This window comes from Danio aesculapii, chromosome 22, assembly GCF_903798145.1.
Source record: "Danio aesculapii chromosome 22, fDanAes4.1, whole genome shotgun sequence".
In the NCBI taxonomy this organism is placed as follows: Eukaryota; Metazoa; Chordata; class Actinopteri; order Cypriniformes; family Danionidae; genus Danio; species Danio aesculapii.
Genome location: NC_079456.1, coordinates 13,856,539 through 13,882,281, shown reverse-complemented (window position 1 = coordinate 13,882,281; position 25,743 = coordinate 13,856,539). Strand labels below are relative to the sequence as shown.

At 36.7% G+C, this 25,743-nt stretch overlaps 1 long non-coding RNA gene across 1 annotated transcript; it reads left to right on the top strand.

Moving 5' to 3' along the window:
• The first annotated feature begins 21,821 nt into the window (after positions 1 to 21,821).
• On the top strand, positions 21,822 to 24,043 carry LOC130216540 (uncharacterized). The gene is made up of 3 exons (XR_008835814.1): positions 21,822 to 21,920; positions 23,110 to 23,184; positions 23,340 to 24,043. It is a non-coding gene; the product is annotated as an uncharacterized LOC130216540 (long non-coding RNA).
• Positions 24,044 to 25,743: the final 1,700 nt, after the last annotated feature.

Genomic DNA, 25,743 nt, shown 5'->3' with positions numbered 1-25,743 from the left:
GTAGCCTGGAATTTAGCAAACAAACCTTTGGCATGTTGCACACTTTTTAACCATTCTTTTACAGTCAGAATTGGTGATCAACTTTAGAGATTAATCTTAGACTGTGTAAGTTATGTAAATATTGCAGTTTGCAATTGTGACGTGCCTTTCGAGTTTCATGCATCATTGGGAATTTCAGAATAGCCACCTTTCCACTCAAATGGTCAGGTCAAATGGTTCTAGCCTTCCATTCCTTGCCGATCCACCTCAGTCATGCATGGATACGGTTTAATTTTCCATGTTGGTGATGATAACAGAGCTCTCTGAAATGTAATACAATTGCATCAATTGTTGCATTGGTAATTCAAGTGTAACGCAAACAGCGACATGGACAAGAATCAGATGTTTGCTCCTTTTTCTGATATTTACTTTACTGAATAACAAAAAATAATTGGGTAAATAGTACACTTCTGCTTAACCAGCTTTGGAGAAACTGGCAGCCAGTCAACAGAATGGCACCATCACCACGACATACTGTATTTTGAGAGACTCAGAGGTCATAATTGATCTTAGGAATTTACTCCCTATTAATAATTGTTACTCCCAGACAAAGTTCTGACTATCTCTACTCAGGTGGATATGGATATGATTGTTCTGTCGACATGACATTTGTGTTCAAAATCTTAATACAGTATGTACACCTGCAGTTCTCCACGATGGACATCTAGTGTTCTCCATCCTCCGGTGCCTAGACTGCAGCTCCGCACAGGAAGTTTGGCCAAAGGAGAGATGGTCTTGTCCAACTGAGCCTGGTTTCTCTCAAGGTTTTGTTCCTTCACTTTCGTCAATTGGTGAAATTTGTTTCTCACCATTGGCTTGCTTGATTGGGACTTGTTGAGCTGCGCATCTATGGATTTGCTCTTCAGTGTTTGGACTTTCGTCAATGAAAATTAAACCACACTGAATTGAACTTCAACTCTGAAAACTGGACTGACACATTTACTAGAACTTCTATGTTAAGCTGCTTTGACACAATCTACATTGTAAAAGCGCAATATAAATAAACACAAATTGAATTGAAAGTTTTTTGACCCCTACAGTGTGTTTAGTGGTGACCTAAAGATCTCATCATCTTCATTATTTGCTCATTCAGCACAGGGCACATAAAAGCAGCTTACCTTCTTCAACAAGTCTTATCTGTGGTGGCATATTTGTCATTTTCTCATCTGATCATTTTTTAGCATTTCACAGGTATTCTCTAAACGTTTGGTGCATACAAGGTCAGCCTTGTTGCCGCTTTGCAGCTCTTATTGCACTATGGTCTTTGATTATTGAATATCAAATACTAAATAAGACCTGCTAAATGCATCTGATGTTCTGCCACAGTGTCCAGCAATTTGCTAGTTCCGTTTCACCACAAAAAGTTCTTTGTTCTAGGCCTTAATGCAATGAGTTGCTGGCAGAATGACATGAACTACACGTCTTCAAAAATGTGTTTGTGCAGAAACTACATTCGGTTTTTGGAAAAGCCTTAAAGTGATGTATATCTGGTGGTTTTAATTGGCTTGGGCCTTGTTCAAGGGATTTAAATAAATTGTCTTGTCTGCAGGCTCCACTATATGTGCCTTCAAAATAGCTATTTTCATCCACCTATTTATATGTGCATTTTGGAATTTGCTTGATGGAAACACCAACATGTATATACATGCTATATATGCTATAGAAATAAACATCAATTCATATTTATTTCTATAGCGCTTTCACAATGTAGATTGTATCAGAGCAGCTTAACATGGAAGTTCTAGTAAATTGAAACTGTGTCAGTCCAGTTTTCAGAGTTGAAGTTCAGTTTAGTTTAGTTCAGTTCAGTGTGGTTTAATTTTCACTGCTGAAAGTCCAAACACTGAAGAGTAAATCCATCGATGCGCAGCTCCACAAGTCCCAAACCAAGCAAGCCAGTGGCGAGGAACAAAACTTTACCAATTGATGAAGTGAAGGAAAAAACCTTGAGAGAAACCAGGCTCTGTTAGGTATGACCATTTCTCCTCTCGCCAAACTACTTGTGCAGAGCTGTGATGTAGGCACCAGGGGCTGGAGAACACAGGACATCCATCGTAGAGAAGCTGCAGGTGTGAGTAAGGCACCGGGATCCATGCAAGGACTCTTTCAGCTATCAGTGTCATGCTCTCCACTCCTTCATGACCACCACAGCATCTGCTCAGTATACGTCCTGTTCCAGGATATGGAGAAATCTAGAAGTCATCTATGGTTATGTGCATAAACTGCAATAGAAACACATTAGCCAAATACATTTCAACATGCACATCAAAAGAAGTCATGTGATTTTGTTTTAATAGACAATGTGATGATAAAAACAGTGGCTGCTCTAGCAAAGAGGGATCCCGTGTCTCTAAAAGCCTTTTGCATTTTGTCTTTATCTTCTGAGGTGGAAATAATTTATTATATACAAAAGGGTAAAAATAAGTAGGCTTCTCCTACCGTATCAAATTCCATGTTCCTTTTTTAATTTTTGGTTCATCAAGTTTAGATTTTATGCTCATTTACTCATTGGATAGAAACGGTGCTTTCTTCATTCATTTTCCTTCAGCTTAGACTCTGTTTCAGAGGTCTCTACAGCGGAATGAACAGCATACTATGGTCTGATTTCATACAGCTGCCATTTTAAAAGTGAAATCGAAGCTGCGGTGGGGAGAAACCCGGAAGTATCGACACAGAGGAATGTTGTGTACCTGGCTGTATATCTTATCAGCGAAGAGAAAGTGACACAAGTTTATCATTTCACCACCTTCTGAGTGACCTGAAGGTTCGTTCTGAATGGATAGTGAAAATAAAAAGGGATATAAGACCTCATTTTCAGGTAAGTTAAGGGAAATGGTACTAGTTAGCTAACATTTTCTTTTCCAAACAGGCTTTAGATGCTATTTATCAAGCTGAAGTTAACAAGTTAATGTCACAATACTGAATTCGGTACTGAAATTTATTAAAAAAAAAAAAAAAAAAAAAACTTTAATTTCCCGCTTAAATTTAAGCACTGTTGAGTGCGTTCTTAAACAGCGCTGATTTGCCATAGTATTTACCTGTGCTTAACAGAAATGACTGTGATTGACTGTGATAGTCATCAGTTCACTGCACTTCACCGATGTTTACAGAGTGCAAACACAGACGAGCGATCCGCCGATAAATAGACTGATCTTCGAAGCTTTAAAATGCTCGAGTGTCCCTGTATCTGTGTTTGCACTTGGTGAAGGGCGGTGAACTGATGACCTTCACGGCCAATCACAGTCATTTCTGTTGAGCACTGGTGAATACTATGGCAAATCAGCGGTGTTTAAAAACGCACTCAGCAGCACTTAAATGTTAACAGAAAAAGGTTGTTTTTTTAAATTTTAGTACCGGGACAACACTTACAGACAAAACGAGGGTGTACTACATATGACTGCATTGTTTTATCGCTCACCGCGTTACATAGGCTGAAGCTGGGAGGCGTCCCTACGATGTTTACCTGGTGCCATGAACTAAAGCCTACAGTAGGAGAACACTTAACTCTTAAAGAGATTGTGGTTTTGTTTGATGCCTAATATGCTTTTAATTGTTTAAATTAAACTTAACTGAATTATATTAAATCGATTTTCATACCATTTCTGCATTTTACAGAAATGTAATGTTTACAGTGCTGATCCTATACTTTTGTGTTTCTTACCATCGCAGCCTCGCTTTCGTGTTTTAAAACAGTGGCCACATGAAATAACCATACTCCAGCATATGTTTTACGCAGCGGATGCCCTTTCAGCCGCTAGCTTGTTTAGCTGTGATAATTATGCAATGATCATATTGCATATTCGGTTTATTCTTCAGTAGCCTATAGATTTGTTAATAATGTATTTTATAAATGGATTGTTTAGAAGAACTAGACTATTAATATACAATACATTAGGGTAATTATTACATTGAGACATTGAAGTCAGGTAGGACAACAAATCACATCCATGTAGTGAATGTCCGATACGAGTATGAGTATTTGAACCAAGTATCGACCCGATACTGGTATCGGTATCGGTGCATCCCTAATTAGAAGACAAGTAAAAATGAGGTAAAATTAGGCAATTTAGATTCTGGCTGAAGGTACAGGACTAAAGTTGAGTAGGAAAGATGTACAATTTGTAGGATACTTTGGAAGAGATTACAGTGATGGATCGAGTGAGAAAATGGGGATAAGCAGTAAACCGATGCAAAAAGGCTGGTGTAGCAAGAGAGAAGGTCAAAATCAAAGTGCAGAGAAGTGGAAGAGATGAATCACGAGAAAAGTGGCATGCGAGAAGAAGAAAAAAGGTAAAGTTAGGCATGACTGACGGGAAGAGGTGAAGATGACAGATGTTAAGAGATGGAGAGACAGACAAAATGAGGTGAAAACAGGAACAGAGGGAGGATCTGATGGGTTCAGAGAGAGGGTGCTAAGCAGAAAGTGAACAAAAAGTAAATCTAAAAAGTGAATGCTTTGATAAATCACTGCCATCATGGTGTTGTGGGTGGATGCTAGTGTGTAGTTTTGTGGTTGTTAAGCTGTTCAGTGTAGTAGTAATTGCTGCAACGTTGCTAACATATTTTCAGTAACATGTTTGCCAGAAGTTGTTGAATGCTACTATATATTTGATTGCTACATGGTTGCTACTGTATTTTGAATAATTTCTGGCCTGTCTTAATAAAGTTGATAGTTCTGGATTTCTAACTTGACTCACAAGTAGTTAAATTTGTGGTATTTTTGCTAATATGTGTATTGTTAATATTAGCAGTTGTGTACAGTATGTCTTGGTATGAGCAATACTGTTTATACAGTACTATCAGGGTATTGCTAACATTAAAGGGCACCTATGGTGAAAAATCTACTTTTCAAGCTGTTTGGACAGACATATGTGCATGTATGGTGTATAGACCGTCATATTGGGGTGACATAAACACACCCAGTGCTTTTTTTAAATTTAACAACATAAAAACGGTGGACCAATTGGAGCGGTTTTCAGACCGACCGCAACTTGATGTAGGAGTGCTGTCCCCCCGCCCACCGAATTGATTGACAGCTGTGCATATTAACATGTCCTGGTAGTCACGTGTATAATCATATCACCAAGAGGGGACAAGCGCAAAGCAACCGGGAATAAAAGCTCTGTTCAGTTCGCTAGGATCATCAATTATCATCAAACGGGATCAAGAGTGAGTTTTACAAGTTTAAAATGTTTTAAAACAGAGCATGTGTATAATGAATTTTAGCGATTTAGCTTAGCTTTACTTCATCAGCACAGCCGCGTGTCAGAACAATTATAAAAAAAGACACTTCAATCTCGGTTTGTGGACGTTAAATCAGGTTTATTTTGTACATTAACATAACAGATATCCATACAGCAGTGGAGATTAACCTGTATCCTGTCACATTTGCGTGCAAAAAGAGTGCAAAGCAAACGCGCTCTGTCTGTCTCTGTGTGTGTGCGCGCGTGAACTTTGTAATGACATTGTGTGCGACTCATCGATTCAACTCCACAACAAATACTCATTGGTAAAGTTCTTACTGTAGTATTTCTCACAAACGCTACGTGAGATCTGCTTCCTTTAAGTCTGTCTGTTGTCTGACGCAGCCGAGGGAGGAGATTAAGGCACGCAGAAAGGCACGTAGAAACGGTAGGCGGGGAGGATTAGCCTTAAAGGTGCAGTACGGCAAAACAACCTCCTGGTGCAAAAATGTATAAAATAGAACCTTGCAAAAGGTATAATAAAAAAACTGATGGGCGTTTTGAGCTGAAACTTTACAGACAAATTCTGGGGACACAAAACACTTATATTAAATCTGAAAAAAGGGGTAACCTAGGTGCCCTTTAAGGATTGTTTATTGATGTACATGTGGTGAATAGATAGAAGTACAGTAGAGTAACATCTACTAACAATGGTGTTTTGCAAATATTATCTGTAGTTAATTTTTGTTAGCCAAAATCTATTGCTAATGTTTGTGGCGTATTGGTAATATTAACACTTGTGTATTTCTTAATACAATACTTTCGGCAATATTACCATTAGAGGGTGTGTATTTTTTAAATATTGGCAATTGTTTATTGATACTGTATATCAATGATTTTTTATGTGGTGAAGCCTAACAAATATATTAGCACTACAGCGCTAATGTGCATTTGCTTATGTGTTACAGCAGGCTACTAGCTAATATTAGAAACTGCATACTAGCAGTCATTATTAGCAGTGGTGTATTAGCTAATATTAGCAATTGTAGCCTATGCAACAAAATATTAGCAAAACTAAATTTATGGTGCTCCTGGTTCCCAGGCCAGTCGAGAGTCCCTCCAGCGTGTCCTGGGTCTTTCCCGAGGCCTCCTCCCAAGTAAATATAAGTAAAATTGTTGGTAATTTTTTTTATATTAGTGGTGGGGTGTTGCTAATACATTAGCAGTAAAGAGTTGATATGTGCCTTCTGTTTAGTTGGCACATCACTCACTTTCTCCTCCTTCATACTTGAATGTAAGAAATGTCACGCTAACATGCTAGCATATTACAGCTGTCTAATGAACACAGCTGTTTGCCTCATTTATAGCCCCTTAATCATTTTTTATACATCTCCAGAAAGTCAATTTTGCCATCAGATACCATTTTAATAGCTCTAAACACATCTTTTATTTGCAGAAGTCAGCAGAGACCCATCTGGCGTGTTCACAATGACACACTGATGCTTCTATTTTGAGTGAATACAAGTCCATCACTTGTTTTTGGACATCCATTGCGCGTGTGTTCATGTCTGTAAAATTAGAACAAATGCTGGCAGTTAATTACCAGTTTTAGCATAGTAATTTGTATCGCCAATGCAGACAATGTGTTGTTTTAAACTACTAAATCTTAAACTATTAAATTGTAATTTTATTCAACCAAAAGCATCATTGAAACTACTACTAAACTATTATCTAAACAGGCCATTGACTTCTGGGAAAACTCACTTTGTTAGAAAGAGTCTACAAACACTGCTTTTGAGAGCTGTTGTTACTCACTGTGATTGGAATTTGATGGAAGTGTTTTTAGTTCAACAACAGACAGCTTATGCATGACATCTACAATACACACACACACACACACACTCACAAAAACCCTCCAAGCTTTTCATCCAAACAGCATGAAGTTGAAAAATGGCTACCGTGAGTCATGAATCTGTGGTTTTACCATGTGGTGCAACTGTAGGTATTGATTTATGCTGTTATTCAGTCGGCGCATGTGTTCAGGGAGTTACTTTGGGTGTTTTTTACAGATACTGGTTTTCTGGTAAAGCGCATGGACTTTTCAGAAGGGAGTAAAGGTAATTTTGAAACAATGGAGTGTTTTTATTGGAATGCATGTTGTGTAAAGCAATAATTTCGTTGAATACTGTGAAATTGACATTGAGTAAAACTGACACAGGTGAAGAAAGAACATTTGACCTGTCCCCTGACAGAGGATTTTATTGGGGCTTTTAGTGTCAAGGGCCACCAAGAGAGCAGAGACCCAATTCAATAAATGTCAACCTTAATCTGTCAGACGGTGTGAGGAATCGCATCGACTTAAAGGAACCCTCTACTTTTTTGGAAATAGGCTCCATTCAGTCAATCTCCATGTATGGTCATGTAATAAGACTGATGATAGTATACTCTCATTGTTTCATAATAAAGAAACTTTGATGCTATACCATGGCTGAAGCAGGTACAATGATATTATGCAATGCTGTTACCTAGTTCCAGAATGACAGCATAGATAGTAGCCATTCCGTCAGTCTTAGGGTGCTTTCACACTAGCACTTTTGGTATGCAACCGGGTTCGTTTGATGTCAAATATGGTACGTTTAGCTAGTGTGAATGTGTCTTCTGAACTCGTGTGCTCACCCGTGAACCGTACCCAAGTCTACCTGAAAGTTTTTTTTTTTTAAATTCTGAGAAAGATGCTAATGGTCTAATCTGAATCAATGATCTATGCTAAGCTAAGCTAAAAATTCTCTCGCTAGACCCAGAGATCGGCTGAACGGATTAAAAACATTGGACAACTCAATAGTTTAAGTCTAGAGGAGCTGTAAAATTAGCCTATTTCCAAAAAAATTCAGTGATCCTTTAAATAACCTTGATACCACAACCTAAATCATAGGTCTCAAACTTGATTCTTGGAGGGCCGCAGCTCTGCACAGTTTTGCTTCAACCCTGATCAAACACTACTGATCCAACTAATCAAGACAGCCAAGACTGTGTTCAAGACTACCAAAGAGTATTAAGCAGGTGTACGTTGGAGGTGGTTAGAGCTAAACTATGCAAAGCCCTCCAGGAATTGAGTTTGAGACCATTGACCTAAATCTTTCAGAGAAACAAACCCCTTCATGACTTTTTCTATCAAAAAAATTTAAGAAATATTCTAGAAACTTCCTGTTGCAAGTTAGAGCTAAAATCTGCAGGACACCGGCCCTCCAGGACCGAGTTTGGACACCCCTGGTCTAAATGAAACACAAATATTATCCCATTTTCATAATGCCTTATTTCTCTACAGTGAAAGGTTGGACTGGTTCTTGGATGAAGCACCACCCCTCCATTTCCAACCATCTTATAAAATCCTCTTTGCCCCAAGCCAGTATTACAACTTTGTGAGAAAAAGAAAAAGGGAGATGGAAAGAGAAAATACGCCTAAATTGTTGCAGTAAATGGGGACTTTTCAGGATGCTACACAGCTGGAGTGATCATTTAAAAAGGAAAAGTTGTTTTTTGTACCCATACTTTTGACTATCTGGCCCACTTCACAGCTTTACAAGACCAAGAGCCACCAAATTGTTGAGCATGCAATTCCAATTTGTTTGGAATTGCAAACCAGATGGGAAATCAGAATTACTCTACTCCAGTTCCTATCTGTCAAACATTCCCTCTTATTCCCAATGTGTAAGATTCGCAAGAGAAAGAGCACAACTACCTGATATACTATATCCTCAGGATGTGATGGTTGATTAGCTTTCATATGTTTTTACATTACTCAATGTATGTGTAACTTTGCTTTGCAGGTGTTCTGTGGTTTAAAGGTGGAAAGTAGAGTGGAAACTTTGCAGATTTTCCAGTGAAAGTACAGCCTAAAAATGTGCTAATGAAGTTCTGGAAATGCACGCGGGGAGCCAGAAGTCGACATCGCAGAATGAAAACGTTCATCTGCGGGAAATGAAGGAGCACGAATTCGGTCGCTCCTTCACACATTCTGTCAAGGCAATTTTCAAGGCGAGATTCAAAAGTTGACCTCGGTACTTGAAGCAATGGGATTTTGGACAGTTCTGAAGGAAGTCATAAAGCGTATTTGGCAGGAAACAGAGATTGACTGCTCTAATTGTGGAAAGAGAGCACCCACAGCTCCACAACAGTGCACTGCATGCTGTTCGAACCCCTACAAACAAGAAATGGCTGCATAATTGCATTTAATGGTTAGCGACTTTACTGCCGCACACAAATAATACACATATCCAAGTCTTGAATTAACATTCTTGACCCAAAAATGGATGAAAATTCTTATTCACAAGAACTTTAAGACTCAAATTCAGCTTTTGGCCCAATCCTCAGTAGAGTCTCACTCCACTGGTCTTTGTTTGCTGGGGTTCACAGAGGGCGTTCTGGAGTCCAGCAAGCCTAAGAGACCTCTCTTAGAGACTCAAAGACTCTCAGCTTGAATTGTGTTCCCGCAGATAAATACTGCATGTGATTCACAGTTGTTGGCCACAGATAGAGAGAGGGGGATTACTCACTCCATGGGAAACAGAGGCTCAGTTTTCTGTGGCGGTTTGAAGGCTAAAAAGGGACAGAGAGAGGAGAAACAGACACGAGACGACTTGAGGGCAAAAAAAAAACTGATATAGACAGGAGAGGAGAGAGAAACAGGAAAAGAGACAAGTGAGGTGAGAAAACACAAGACCAAAAATAGAGGACGCAAGGTACGTGTCAGAAAAGAGATAAGAGGTAATCGTTGAAGACAAGATAAGAGGCAAACAGAAACAAAGTGATGGATATTTGAGAAAACAATAAATAAGGAAGAAACTTAGATGAGACTAAATGAGATAGAACCTACAAGATAAGCAGAGACAAGATAACATACGAGAGAAACTGAGAACTTAAACCACCACAGAGAACCAGACAATTAGATGAAGGTATAGCAAAATAGCCGATAGACAGGAAAAGATAAAAGTGAGGTGAGAAAACACAAGTACAAAATAGTTGAAGCAAGGTTTCAAGACGAGTGAACCATTGAAGACAAGATCAGAAGCAAGCAAAGATTGAAAGATATATGAACAAAATAAACTGAGAAGCGAAAGAGGAAATATATTGAAATTAGATGAATGAGAATGAACCAACAAAAGACAAAAAAACAAACAAGATCAAAGATGAGACCGATTAAATGGACAGTTAACCCGAAAATTTGTATTTACTTGCCCTTGAATGGTTCCAAACTCTTGTGAGTTTCTTTTTTCTATTTAACACAAAAGAAGATGTTCTGGAAAAAGCTAAAAACCTGTAAATGTAAACAGGTAGGTAAATGATGACATTTCTCAATTTTGACCGAACTATCCCTTTAAGAAGAGATGAAAAGATGTGAAACAGACAAGAGAAATACAGAATAGGAGACAAAATGAGAGTGAAATGAGAGAAGAGGCTTCATCAGCTCATCGCTCATGTCAACAAGGAAGGCAGGACTGTAATCAGCACCAGATGATCGGCAGCCTAAAACGGCCAAGAGTGGACTGAGGAAGAAAGAGAGAGAGAGGGGGGAGTGAGCGAACACTAGCAAGAGAGAAAGAAAGGAAAGGAACCCTCCTTTTCCTCGACTAGACCTCCAAAAGGAACAAGCCAGCCCGTTTTCCCAGGAGCCCTGCGGATGTAGACGCTTTCTCCTGAAGTCACCACCTGAGAATGTCTGAGACCACGGCCCACACGGCACCTCGCGTGCGAAGGGAGCTGTGTGAGTGTGTTTGTGTGTCTGCTGCAGACGCAGAGGCCCAACACTGCACCTATGCCAGACGAGGAGAGCGAGAGAACTAGCCCTTTCCAACCAAACCACAGAGCCACAGAGTCTGGCAGTGGCTCCCCGCCAACAGAATAAGCGGAAGGAGGGTGAGAGTAGTGTAAAACAATGGACGAAGGCATAAAAACAGACTGTGTGTACTAGGAGACGGGGGAAAGGTGCTTGGGTGTGTGTTGGGGTTTGGGTGGGTGTGTTGATTGTGTGTGCATGTGCTTGTGTTTACAAGCACTGTAAAACCCGACGCTAAGGCCAATGTTTTGATAGAAAAAAAGCTGTAAATTGCACATTTCGACAGTCATGCTGATGACCAAAAAAAGACAAAAGTGTCAGTTCTGATTCTTTTAAGTGAAGTTTATAAACTAATTTCGAGATGATCACGTGCTTATGATTGCTTGCGGCTAGTCGCACATTATCCAATATATGATTCACCAATCAGACGATTCCTAAGCCACTATAAATACCCTATGTTTCAAATAAAAGGCATCTTTGTTTTGAAAAATCCCCCCTTCCACCCCTACTCCTCCTTTCCTAGATTGGTGACACGATGGCCCAGTGGTTAGCGCTGTTGCCTCACAGCAAGAACGTCACTGGTTCTAGTCCTTACCAAGCCAGCGGACATTTCTGTGCGGAGTTTACACATTCACCCCATGCTCACGTGGGTTTCCCCCGGGTTCCCCTGTTTCCTCCCACTGCCTAAAAACATGCAACTTAAGTTAATTGACTAATTCAAACCGGCACCATAGACATGCTCCTAGTAAGTAGTTATCTCTTAAGAGCAATCACTATCTGTTCATTAGCTACTACAGCAGGGGAGTTCTCGAGATCTACCTGAGCTCAAACTCCCCTCTCGCCTTGCAGATGGGAGGGAGCCCCGGGCTCGAGGATCTTATGAGCTCAGGGCTCTCTCTCTCGGGACAGACTGTCAAACAAGCTTTATAATCAATCATCAGCTAAGTGTGAACTCTTGAAACATTGTTTGTGAAGGTACAGAATGTCCTGTAATCAGACATAATACAGTTGGTGTCCAGTGAAACTGTGAACGTGACACAGATATTTTGTATGGTTATAAAAGGCAGGATTTTAGAACAGAGAGATTTCATCTTGGACAGGACTTATTGTAAGATAGTAGTCAAATTATCAGTGCATTCCAAATAGGATATATCCCCCTCCAAAGGACACTTAGGAGTGAAAACAAAAATGACCACCATATTGAAGTGTAGTTCAAAACTGAAATGCTCAAATCTGGCCACTTTGAAAAAGCCTTTCAGAATGAAGGATTTTAAAGGGTACAACTGAAGGACACTTCAGGAACCCATGATCCTTTTTTTTTTTGGTCAATATTTATAACAATGAACATACAAGGGTATTCATTCATTGTCTTTTCGGCTTAGTCCCTTTATTAATCTAGGGTCGCCACAGCGGAATTAATCAACGGAATTAATGCCCTTCCAGCTGCAACCCATCCCTGGGAAACATTCATACACACTCATTTACACACATACACTACAGACAATTTTAGCTTACCCAGTTCACCTATAGTGCATGTCTTTGGACTGTGAGGGAAACCGGAGGACCCGGAGGAAGCCCACACGAACATGGGGAGAACATGCAAACTCCACACAGAAATGCCAACTGACCCAGCCGAAGCTTGAACCCTCGACTTTCTTGCTGTGAGGCGATTATGCTATCCACTGCGCCACCCATATAAAGTTAATAACAGAAAAAGAGTAGGCTACAGTAATAAAATGATCAAATAAAAAATAAATAAAAACATATGCCATCCCTTTTCGCAGGAGAAAGAGCACAATAACTTCAAGGGGCAAGAATGACATCCATTTTTAAATTTAGGTGCAAATAAAAACAAATTACTCAAAATAAGTTTATGGCTTTAAAATAATGTCGTTTTTAATTATTATTTCTTGTTTCTTTTAATGTGTAAAGGCCATTGAGCATTTTTATCTTAGAATTTGTAAAACGCAGGGAAGTTGACAGAAGGACAGTTTGACTTAACAAATAAATGCAAGTATAGTATTTTTCTAGGCAAGTGTATGATTTTGAACAAAGTTCTAATTAAAATAATTATAATTTTTAATTTTTTTTTTCAAGAACATCATTTAGATTTCAATCTAGTGCTTTCTTTAAAATTCTTACATTCTTAATTTAAACTTCTTGCGTTGTATTAAAGCATGACCTACCAACACAATCTCACAGCAATTCATAACTTTTTAATTTAGTGGCTGCTTCATAGGTATTTGTATGGTCTCATTCGTACAATTTAGTAAGATTTCATCCCCCAATGGGTGGACGGGTGGGATTGGGTGCCATGCCATCTTTATTAAAATCGTACATTTTCATGCAACTGAACTCGTACAAATTTATACGATTTAGCCACTAAACTGACAAAGAAAAATAGTTACATTTTCTTGTGAGATCAGACTGGATCTACTGTCTCCTCCTTTCCACAGTATTCACAAGGTCCATTTTTATGCTTTCCAATCAACTATAAAAACCTATTTAAATCTATGTGCCCTTTTCTTATTCTTGTAATAACCCTCTCCTCTTTCTGTTCTGACCCCCAGCTTTTATTTCCCCCACAAGTGGATTGTTTGTAAACGGATACCTCCATTTACTTTCTTTGTTCCACTGATTTTGCCACATCTTGATTTGTTCCTTAACCCCCAGGGGTCTAAGGGTGTTTTGGGGCCATGGAGAACCACCTTAGCTTCTGACTTGCAAATATTTATGTGTGTTTGTATTTGCTGCTTTTTCAATTCCAATCTGTGTAGGGACCCATACAAACCTAACAGTTAACTCTGTTTGGTGAATTCTAAACAGCAATTGCAGTATTTCAAATAATAAATCCTCTCTGAACCTGGAATAGCAATATTGTAAACTCATTACTGCTGCACTTGAATCCGATGCAATTACCACTCTGTGGTCTACTCTCCTCTACCCATTGCAAAGCAATAATCATGGCTATCATTTCACATGCATATACAGATATGCCATTAGTTAGTCGCCTTCCACACTCCACATGAAACTCAGGGATTGCTATTGCTGCTGTTAATCTCCCTGTTAATGGCTCTTTAGATTCAGCTGTATAGATTTGTACGGGTCCATATTATTTCCTTTTCATGTGTGAATTAATGACCTGATTATGTCTCATTTTTTTCTTCTTCTAGAGTTTTAACTGGCGGTTGGCAAATCAACTTAAAGGTGCATTTTGCGCCACCAACTGGATTGGACTATGGAGTGCATCTTGGTTTGAAACCTAGAGGTATTGGATGTATGGGGGATAGGGAGTGGGAATGGTCGGGGAACAAATTAATGAAAAAATCTTATATCCTATGTCATTCAAATAGCGAAAATAATTAATCATTTACCCTATATCCACTGCCATCTAAAATCTCTTTTTAAAAGAAGTTAACTATATTCAGCTCCCTTAGGGCCTCAAAAACGTTTTGCATTCATTACTTACTTCTGTAAATTCTATTATTATGTGGGGGACTGTTTCTGGGAGACCACAGATTTCAAAGTCCCCATTCTCATACTTTCTGATTTAAAACAAACATTGATTAAGTGAAGAGTGACCAGTTCGCAATCTAATAACATCCTTTTTCCTGTTCTTCATAAATGTCCTTTCCATTAGGGATGGCTGACGTTTCAACACAGTGTCGAGATCTCGAAGCACAGGTGTTTTGAAACACCCAGATCACGTGACTAAAGTGATTTTAAAGACACAGGTCACGTGACTAAAGTGTTTCGAAACACCAGGTCACCTGACTAAAGTGATTCAAAGCATCGGACATATCAAGAACCATTTCGAGACATAGTGAGTGCATTTGACTGACAGGGTCAGAAAAAACTCAGTCTTATGTAGCTTAGTGGACCGTGAGTGTGCACAGAGTAACTGTGCTGCAAATGGCAAGAGTCCGAATCAAGACTTGTACAAATCTTCTGAAATTATGAATTGATGTATTTTAATAATGTAAATTATTTAAGGCCAAAACAAGACATATTTATTCACATAGTGTTCATTCGGATGTCGGACCAACGTGAAAACAAAACACGTTACAAGAACAGAGCAATTAAAAATAACATCTATAGCTGCATCACCCTGGAATCGAACCTATTATCATGACAGCTGCATGATAGTCAGCAACTCTCACTGCTTCACTTAATCACATAAAACCTCAACTATACAACATGGGGTTTAATACCTCAATTTGCTAAACTGTTTCTTTGCTGAAGCTGTTGCAAAGCAATACATAAAAAATGACCACTAGTTGTAACTCTCACTATTTCTGGGAGACCACAGCTTTCAGTTACCATTTTCATGCTTTCTAATTTTAAACAAACATTGATTAAGTAAAGAGTGAACAATTCGCAATCTAACAACATCTTTTTTCATATATGTCCTTTCCATTATCTCTCATTAAGTTAAGCAGGTTCAAATATACCACCGGCTAATAGCTAAGGTAAGTGCTCCTTTATGTGTGTGTATGTGTGTGTCATGTTTTCATTGGTTGATGTAGTCATGTGTCTTGTTCTTCATTGGTTGTCCTTGCTATGTGTCTTGTTTCTCTTTGGTTGTAATGTCATGTGATCACTAGTGTTTGTTGTATATACTTCCTTTGATTCTTGTCTGGCTTTGTTGTGTAACCCCACTCTCGGTAAGTTTGTTTGTTTTGCCATGCTTTAGACTTTTGATTATGTCTTTATTAATTAATTAAAGACTGCACTTGGGTTTCAACACTTGCCTTCAGTTGGACTTTGTTACAGTTAGGTTTGTCAGGGCTTTTGAAGATTTAAAGCAGCGGTTCTGAAACTGGGGGTCGCGAGAGTGATTTAAAAATTGTCATTTTTAGTGATTATAATATATATTTATTCAGTATTACAAGTGAAAACTAATATTTTCAGATTTTTTTAAAGATATTACTGATGAATTCATAAAGTATTTAGGACACATTCAGGCAGAATGCATCTTGTAGTTTGTATTCAGGAAGAGTTTAAAACTGTTGTCATGTCAACTTGCCACAGTAAACAAAGCCTTCAATGCTTGCCCCACCTTCGCACTCTTCTTATTGGCCCACTGCTCTAGAACTGAACGCGAATGGATTGGTTAAAATCAGCTGTCAATCACTCAGTCAACGCCTTTTGTCTTCAGATGACATGAGCTACAACCACGAAAATGTAAAGCGCTGAAGACGAGAGAATGACAACAACACTGACAGATTTAGCTTTAGAAACCACCTAAAGCTACAAATAATGGCACATCTGATTACTGATCATGTAGTGAATGTTAATCCACCATCTACACTTTTCGAAGAGTGGATAAAAGACTTCCATTGGCTATGAAAATAACTAATCCATTCACTGTGAAGTCTGTGGGACGGAATTTTCAGGTAACTGTTTGCCACATCTACACTTTTTAAGCACGAGAGGTTCTGTTTAATCCTTCATTTAATCTCCAGATGCTGTCTGCCGTGCAAGTGGCAGCTATATGTAAAACTTAACACCATATACACCATCGCAAAAGGGCTTGCACCGACTAAGATTAAACTAATATTGCAGCTCATGAAAAGACCGGTATTGCTATTAAAATGACGTATGCAAATAATAAGGTATATGTCAAAAGCATCTGCAATATCAGACAGTACCTGTGAGAACACCGCACAATTCACATTAACAGATTCATTCATGTCAAACAGTGCGTGCAGGGCCGGTGAGCAGTCCGTCCGTGATATCTTTTGGTCACTCAATTATGGTATAAAAATGTATTTTCTTGTGATAACGGGATTTCGTTGAGACATATTTTCCTCACGCATACATATATATTTTTTGCTTGTTAGTTTTGATTAGTGTTGATTTCAAATGCAATAAATCTGTTTATAAAACTTGTAGTAACAGTGCGATAATTGGTGGGTGCGACTAAATTTTGGCTGGTGCACCTAAATGGAAAAGCTAGGAGCACCAAAGCGACCAATGAAAAATGTTAATTTCGAGATCTATAATGTATAGTAAATATAATTAAAATATTGTGAACAGCTTAAAGTTATTTTTATTGTTTGGATATGCTTTGGTAGTGGGGGGTCGCGAGTTCTTGACGATCTTACATTGGGGGTTGCTGGTTTAAAAGTTTGAGAACCACTGATTTAAAGAACACTTGTTGCGTTGTATCTTAGACGCAATGGGTTACAAAAAAATCTTTGTTGAGAATTCAAACATAATTCAGAAGCATTTGAACTGAAAATAAGTCTCAACTAGTCTTACAACATAAGTATTTGGACTTTGAGACATTCGAGTTTGGTTATGATGAGTTGCATGTGTTGTAGTATTGTTTTCCATATGAACAGGCCTTATACTCAAACACAAGTCTAAAGCAGGACGCACACCAGAAGCGCCCAGCCACGACTCGGGACACTGTTCATTTCTCTGCCACGCCACAGAGCGCCATCTGATTAGTTTCATGTTAAACATCATGCGAATGTCCACGTCTGATGTGTGATACTTTTAACTGACATGTGCGCGCCGTGTCACGGTGACGAGCGGCGCTTCTGGTGTGCGACCTGCTTAAGGCTACATTATCAAGAACATTTGAACTCTGGCTTAGAGTGAGTTGGTCTCAACTTCTGTAGACTCATAATATACAGACTTAAGACTTTCTACAGAATGGAATCCTAGTCTGTTCACGACGTATTACTTGTTGTGCAATGTATAGTGGTGTGTTTTTGACTGGACGCACAAGATCTTGACTCAAGTCCATGCCAAAGACCATATGTTTTGAGAATTTGAACTTAACAGGCCTCAAATTAGCTAGTCTAAACTTGTGCTAGAAAATTGTGTCTTTAATTTGTACACAGGAATTGTGAGTCGACGTTTCATCTTATTCATACTCAAGTTCAGCAACACTGTCAAACTTAGATGCTTGCAGCACATTTCAGTTGGCCTCCGTTACACTCGCTCTTAAACCTCTCTCCTATCCAGGTCATGGCACCAATGTAACCCCCTCCAGTCCAACACCTACTTACCCGGCTTGAACTAGTGAGTCCAGCATGGAAGGTAGGTGCACTAAGGAGGCTAAACCTTTCTTGTTCTTTTAGTTTTCTGTTCCAGGTTATGGTCATGGCAGAACACCAGTTTTAAGAAAAGCAAGTTAAAGTTGGCTATTTCTGGCTAGCTTTATCAGCCATACATTTTAAGGTGTGCTTGCTAATTACAACATTACGATTGCATACTTCCAGTGAATTGGTCAAGCTTATGATGCATAATTGTGTTTATTTCTGTTCTAAATTCATGGATTGATTATATAAGTCAAGATTTGTAAAACCCATCATCCAAATACAGGACTGAGCAGCGAGTTGCTACATAATTCCACGAGATTTTGTGAGAGCTAAACATGTGGGAACTCTCTGCAGACTCTCAGTTTAGGTTTGGCACTGGGCATAGTTGGCTCCAAGATACGTTAGCCAAAATGAGTTCAGCTCTAAAGACCTGAGCTAAAATAAAGAGGGGGGAAAATAGCAAGTTTTGGAAATGGATGCTAAATACACAGTATCAAATCACTGGTGGAAGAGACAGAGCGGGATGGAAAACTCCTTCGCATTTATTTTTATTCTGTTTTGTCTTTCAGCTGATGAGATGATGACGGCTTTCAGTTAGAGCGCCTGTTGAAATATAGCAGTTTGGGGGAAACTTTCGTTAAAACTGTAGTTTTCAAAGCTAGAAGCTTCTCTTAATAGTTCCTCTACAGACAAGTTATGCTTTTGAAAATGCACTTATTAAACTTTCAACATTCAAAGTTTATTATATGTGATTTGTAACAATGTCCTACAAAACTACATGAACAAAGCACCGACAACAAATACAACATTTTGACAACTTGCGAATTTGAAAGCCTTACAGCAGTGGGAATACAAGAATGCTTAAACCGATCGCTTTTAAGTCTAGGCATACTGTAATATAAACCAGATGGAAGCACTTTAAATTCACGGAACAGTGGATAAGTAGAATCTGAAAGAATAGCTCTGGCTTTCTGTAGGACAAACTGTTTAAAGCTGTCTGATAATTCAGCTTCCTTAATTCCAATGATTTTACTACATTGACAATGGGGTTCAATGTTTAATGTTACTAAATTGTCATTATTGTGGCGACCCCTGATTAATAAAGTGACTAAGCCGAAAAAAAGATAAATTAATTATCATTATTCATGTTTAAAATTTACATTTATCATCATCATACCAACCATGCATATTTAAAAAAATATATATATATTCTGATAATTATGAAGGCTTTACTTTTGTTTTAGATCCACAAATGACATTAATATTCTTCCAAAAAGGGATGAAAAGAACCGAAGTATAAACTTGTAATTTGTACCTATTTTTGGCCCTTTTAATTTCACACTTTACTTTTGATCATGCTTTCAATGTAAGTCCCATTATTAATAGTCTTTGATTTAGTTTTTATGGCATTGCTTTTAACCAACGTCTCTAGATTTTGAAAATTCTGCACTTGTTGGTATTGTTATATTCAATGTTGCCAGATATAGATTACTTTTTCCAGCCCAAAAGCCCAAGTCCAAAACCTGCATTAAAAAAAAACGCCCAAAATATTATATTAATATTTTATTTAATTTGATTTAAATTTAATCTAATTTGAAATTAACCTAGTTACTTTAACTGTCGTCATTTTAACCACATAGCAACCACCACCAGCAGTCACAGAACCACAACTTCTATGTTTGTTGTTGCTGTCGGTTGCAGAAAAAAATATCTATAAAAGTGTTAATAAATTGATGTGAGTTTAACTGCAGGCACTGCGTGATGCGTGTGCACGCAAAGGGAAGTCAGATTTGTCCAGGAAGTCCTCTTGCAGGTGGGCCCACGCGGTTTACATTATGCACTTGTCACTACTAACTGAATGGAGTAGGAGCACACAGTTATGTTTTGTTAAATAATTTGCTTATAAACTGTACGTTTCAAAACCACCCAAATATTGTCAACCCGCTAATGCAATTTTTTTACCCGTACAATCAAGTTCAAAATCTGGTGGGAAATTTTATATTTAAATCCAGTGTTTGATATGGTAGATTGATCATTCCGTTCTTTTACATGTTACATGTGGGGTGCCACAGGGATTTAATTTGCAGGGTATCTGCATGGTCTTAGTCTTAATGTCTTAAATTTCAAAAAAACTAATTTTAGGCCTTAAAAAGTCTTAAATCCACTGATATATTGTGTTGTAGGTCTTAAGTGATTTTAAACTGGTCTCAATTTTTCCTATGTCCATGTAAAGCTATACCAGTCGGGCCAACACCCATCCATTCACTAACAACACATTTCCATAAAAGCTTTAAGGAATGTTTATTTATTAACTCTATTTACTTATTAAAATTCTGTCAGTGTAAGTCTGAAATTTCATTCATCATAGTTTTAAATTAATCTTAAAGTCTTAAATTTGACTTGATGATACCTGTAGAAACCTTGATTTGTGTCCAATTTTATTTACTTACTGTATGCTTTTTTTTTATATACAAAGGCATTCTGAACACAGTGTTATGGTCACAAGGTTGGAGTACTAATTGACTAATAGACCAGTTAATTAGCCTGGACAATGCGTTCCAAAAAGCAGTAGTAAAATCCCCCATGATAGAATTTGTACAGTAGCATCATGGGAACTTGGAAAACGTTTAACAGTCACTTTAGTCTCTTTTGCATATTCACATTTTCCTCATTTGAATATAAACCACTGTAACAAATTCATGAAGCAGGTAAAATGGTCGTAATTAAACAGAAAGCTGTTTAATGTTTTGGATGTTTTCCCAAAGGAAAACTGCACCCAGTTCATATTAATGTTAATTTTACCTGTAAACACTAAATATCAATCAGTTTGGAGAGGAATCTCAAAGCTGTTAAAAGCAACTCAGGCTCATTGGAAATACATGACTCTCTGTATTTGTTTGTGTAATAGCTGGATCCTGTACCATGATGATGGCTGAAGACATTCGGGATTACATGACTAATTTAATGTCGACCAAACTAGTGTAATCAGCCATTTTGATTAACTATGACTTCAGATGGAAGTTATTTATATGGAGATTATGATGTGATGTGAACAAATTTGTAGGCATATTAATGTTTTGCCATCTTTTGTGCCAATATTTGTTGATGATCTGCACCGGTAATCATAATTTGTGATACAATTTGAATTCACTGCCTCTTACAGTTCAATTCACCATTAAACTGCAGCAAAAAAAAATATGCATGTCATGAATTCTTATTGTTCACAAAATAATGCAGTCCTATACAATCTAGTAATTGTAAGGCTGATTCCACTGAAGCAGAAAATCATAGCTGTAATAGAGCTTCACAGTAGATCTCACAGGTGTTATGTGAAGGCGTAAGATAAGCAGTAAAATCCAAACGGTAAACGTAACTGACAGCTCTGTCTTCGCCTTCTGCACAGGATTAACATCATCTTGTTTTAATTCAAACTTTTCCAAAAATAACAAACGCACAACAAACACTGAGATCCAACACAAAAATGTGCTCACATGTGCTTACAATCTTTGCTGCAATTTTCTTGTATAATTAGCCTAGCTTTTTAACAGAGCAGTTAGAAACTTTGAATATTGCATATGTAAATCAATGTAGCCACATGTAACCAGTCTCACATTAATGTTATCATCCATCTTTAAACTATATCCCCGTCAGCGCAATGCTCTCAGGCAGTAAATCAAGGGGATTTTTTTTTTAGGAAAATACATTGAAGAATTGATTCAATGATCTGTTTAAACATGTTTGGCTCTGAGATCAAACAGGTGCAAAGAACATTACAGACTTTGCTGGTGACGTGATAAAGAAGAAAAGAAAGTAAGATTCTCTTTTAGTACATATTACATTACATTACTTAAAGTGTATTTATTATTTAACATTATCTAATATTACATTATTTAATGTATAATTATTATTTAACATTAATATTACATTAATGTGTATTTATTATTTAATATCTTCTAATATTACATTATTTAACGTGTATTTATTATTTAATATTATTTAACATTATCTAATATTGCATTATTAAATGTATAATTATTATTTAACATTAATATTACATTAATGTGTATTTATTATTTAATATCTTCTAATATTACATTATTTTATGTGTATTTATTTAATATCAGCTATTATTACCTTATTTAATGTATATTTATTATTTAATATTATTAAACATTATCTAATCTTACATTAATGTGTATTTATTATTTAATATTATTTAACATCATCTAATATTACATTATTTAATGTGTAGTTATTTAATATCAGCTATTATTACCTTATTTATTATTTAACATTATCTAATATTAAATAAATACACATTAAATAATGTAATATCAGCTATTATTACCTTATTTATTATTTAATATTATTTAACATTATCTAATATTACATTACTTAAAGTGTATTTATTATTTAACATATAATATTAACTTATTTCATGTGTGTTTATTATTTAATATTATTAAACATTATCTAATATTACATTATTTAATGTGTAGTTATTATTTAACATATAATATCAACTTATTTCATGTGTGTTTATTATTTAATATTATTAAACATTATCTAATATTACATTATTTAATGTGTAGTTATTATTTAACATATAATATCAACTTATTTCATGTGTGTTTATTATTTAATATTATTAAACATTATCTAATATTACATTATTTAATGTGTAGTTATTATTTAACATATAATATTAACTTATTTCATGTGTGTTTATTATTTAATATTATTAAACATTATCTAATATTACATTATTTAATGTGTAGTTATTATTTAACATATAATATTAACTTATTTCATGTGTGTTTATTATTTAATATTATTAAACATCTAATATTACATTAATGTGTATTTATTATTTAATATTATTTAACATTATCTAATATTACATTAATGTGTATTTAATATTTAACATTAATATTACATTATTTAATGTGTATTTATGATGCTTTGTGTTTTTATTTATTTATTTATTGCATTTTGACAGCTTCCTTCACTTTAACTGTATGGAGCAGCCTGACTAGTCTGCTAAATATCTTTAGCACTCCATGAGAAAAACGAGGTGAGAAAAGGTGTTGAATGATAGTTTTTATTCATATTGATATGAATAGATATAAAGAATAAATATTCCTTTTAGAGAATTTTAAATTTCACCTAATAAAAGTGTAAAGCACATGGAGGGCCTGGAAAATAATCCACCTCTCTTTTCCCTATTAGGGTGTTTATTTTCTCATCTCACGGTTTAAGCAACTGGAAACCAACGAGATGACAGAATTATCGCTTTCAGCCACGGCGATGACCTCACGGCAGTCTCACAGCGAGTTCACTGTGAAAACACCCAGCACTCGCACTCACTCCCACCTGAACGAACAATGTACTTGTCAATCGCACACCTTGAGTACACAACAGATGCAGACATACTCCATTTTAAACACCTGGCCAAAGCAAAAAGAGCGACATCAACATTTTGAAATGTTCATTTTTCAACTTTTCACTCACATTGGGGCTCATTCATGTAACATTCATCAATATAGAAGTAAATTTGAAGTCATTTCTGGCCAACACAAAAAGAACTTTCCTCCAGATTCACAAAGCCTTTCAAAAACATCAAAAATGATAGTTAAATGTCTGTTAAATGAACCCAATCGTTCGTAAATAGGGTGCGAATGCGCACTCATTCATAATTAGCATAATCCTGTCTACACAAGTTAGATGTGCAGTATATTTCATAAATATAGGAAAGACTAATATGCCATATGCCTAACATTATATTTTTAACACACTTGTGTCCACCAAAGCGTTTTAAGCCACACAGCTTTACAATGCAGGTGAAAGAGATTTGGTTACTTTGATTTGGAATCCACGGCAATAACATTACCAGCAGAGCTTGGCAATGACACCTGCCAAATGGGGGTAGAGTTCAGCTGTGGTAGGTTAAACAGACACTCCCACTAGCCACTTTGGCTGGTTGAAAATAATTTTTTAATGGTAATTGTTTTCAAAAGCAGGGTTCGACAATAAGTTTGGCTCAATATTCATGCAAATGTCATCTTAGAATAAAGAAGCAGCACAACTGACAAAAATAGTGTTCGCGTGAGCAAAAGAAAGCATGTGTATACCGAATGAGGATGATCATTCGTACGCACAGGTGATGTGATGCCTGCGAGTGTTTAAAAAAACGTGTGCGCTCCCATTTCCTGGCATGAAGCAGCCGTGGCTGGAAACGCAACTGCTGTGATGGGTTCTCTTTTGTAATAGACTGGATAAAAAGCGACGCTTGTACACCCAAAGTCCTGCTGCTCTCAAGAGCTCCAGATGTTTTTAAAAATGTATTTTTGCAACCAACAGCAGTTGCCGCTTTCACTTTAACCATTCTTTGAACAGATTCTGATAGACCTTTTTCACAATGACATCACTTCACTATCGGCAACGCATTTTTAGTTCCGGTTTACCTTTGAACGAATGGAAGACTTCTCTGGAAAATTTACAAATGAAAATATTAACCTTGCACGATTTGATTTAAGACTATTATTGGTATTGGGCATGTGTCTAAATATTTTTCTTTCAATACTGAACTGATTTCTGAGTTTGAAAATTATTGTTTAAGTTAATAAGAATAGGAATAAGCTATTGTTTATCAAGAAAAGCATATGTTTGCAACTTTTTTCACTTTCAGTTTATTTCCTCAATAATAGATTTATTTTTACTTTAATGGTGCTCTGAATATACATTTATATTATCTGTTATATGTAAATAATCCATCATAAGTACAATTCTTTATGAAATCTTCACTTATACCTGGTAAGCTTGTTGTCTATTAATGCAGTCAGTTTCATCCTTTATTATTTATTGATCCATTAATGTTTTCTTTAGTTTCTCTATTTTAAAGAATGAATTTATGTCCGACCACCACCTTTTGGGTGGATTTAATTTGATATCTGTACTACCTTTTAATTAATGATGCTACAAATAATTTCATAATCTAATAATACGGATTTAAAATGCAGTCTTCTTGGTGTTATTTTTGCAAATGTAAATGTTTATATTTTGTTTGATTATTAAGTCACATTCAACATTGTTATTCGATTTCATTTAATTTGACTAATAAATAGACATAAATGATTTATGTTCATGAATAAAATGCCTATATATAAATGTCAGAGAATTGAGCAGTAGAATGTGAATAATGTGAATGTGTTCATGAATCAGCTGTCCACTGGAAACAACCACAGTAAAACACTCACAGTTTTGTTTATTACTTATTCTTCAGTACACAAAAAATTATTTAAAAAAATGTGCAGCGCCCGTGTAACCATCTGAAATCTTTATTTGACACGTCCCAACTTCATCTGCAGTAAAGACAGCAACACAAAGCAATAGACTCTCTTTAAAGTCCCATTTTCTTGGTTCAAGCGGATATCTGGATGATCTGGGGTTTTTTTTTTTTTTTGGGGGGGTGGTATGTTAGATGTCTGACCTTGAATATAGACAACAAAAACAGCCATAGTCACAGTCTAACCTCATGTGAAAAGGGTCTATTAGCCTAAGCATACGCACGCGATCATATATTAATTTTCACACATGGTAGGCCTGTTTTTCACCTGCTTTCTTTTACTCAGTT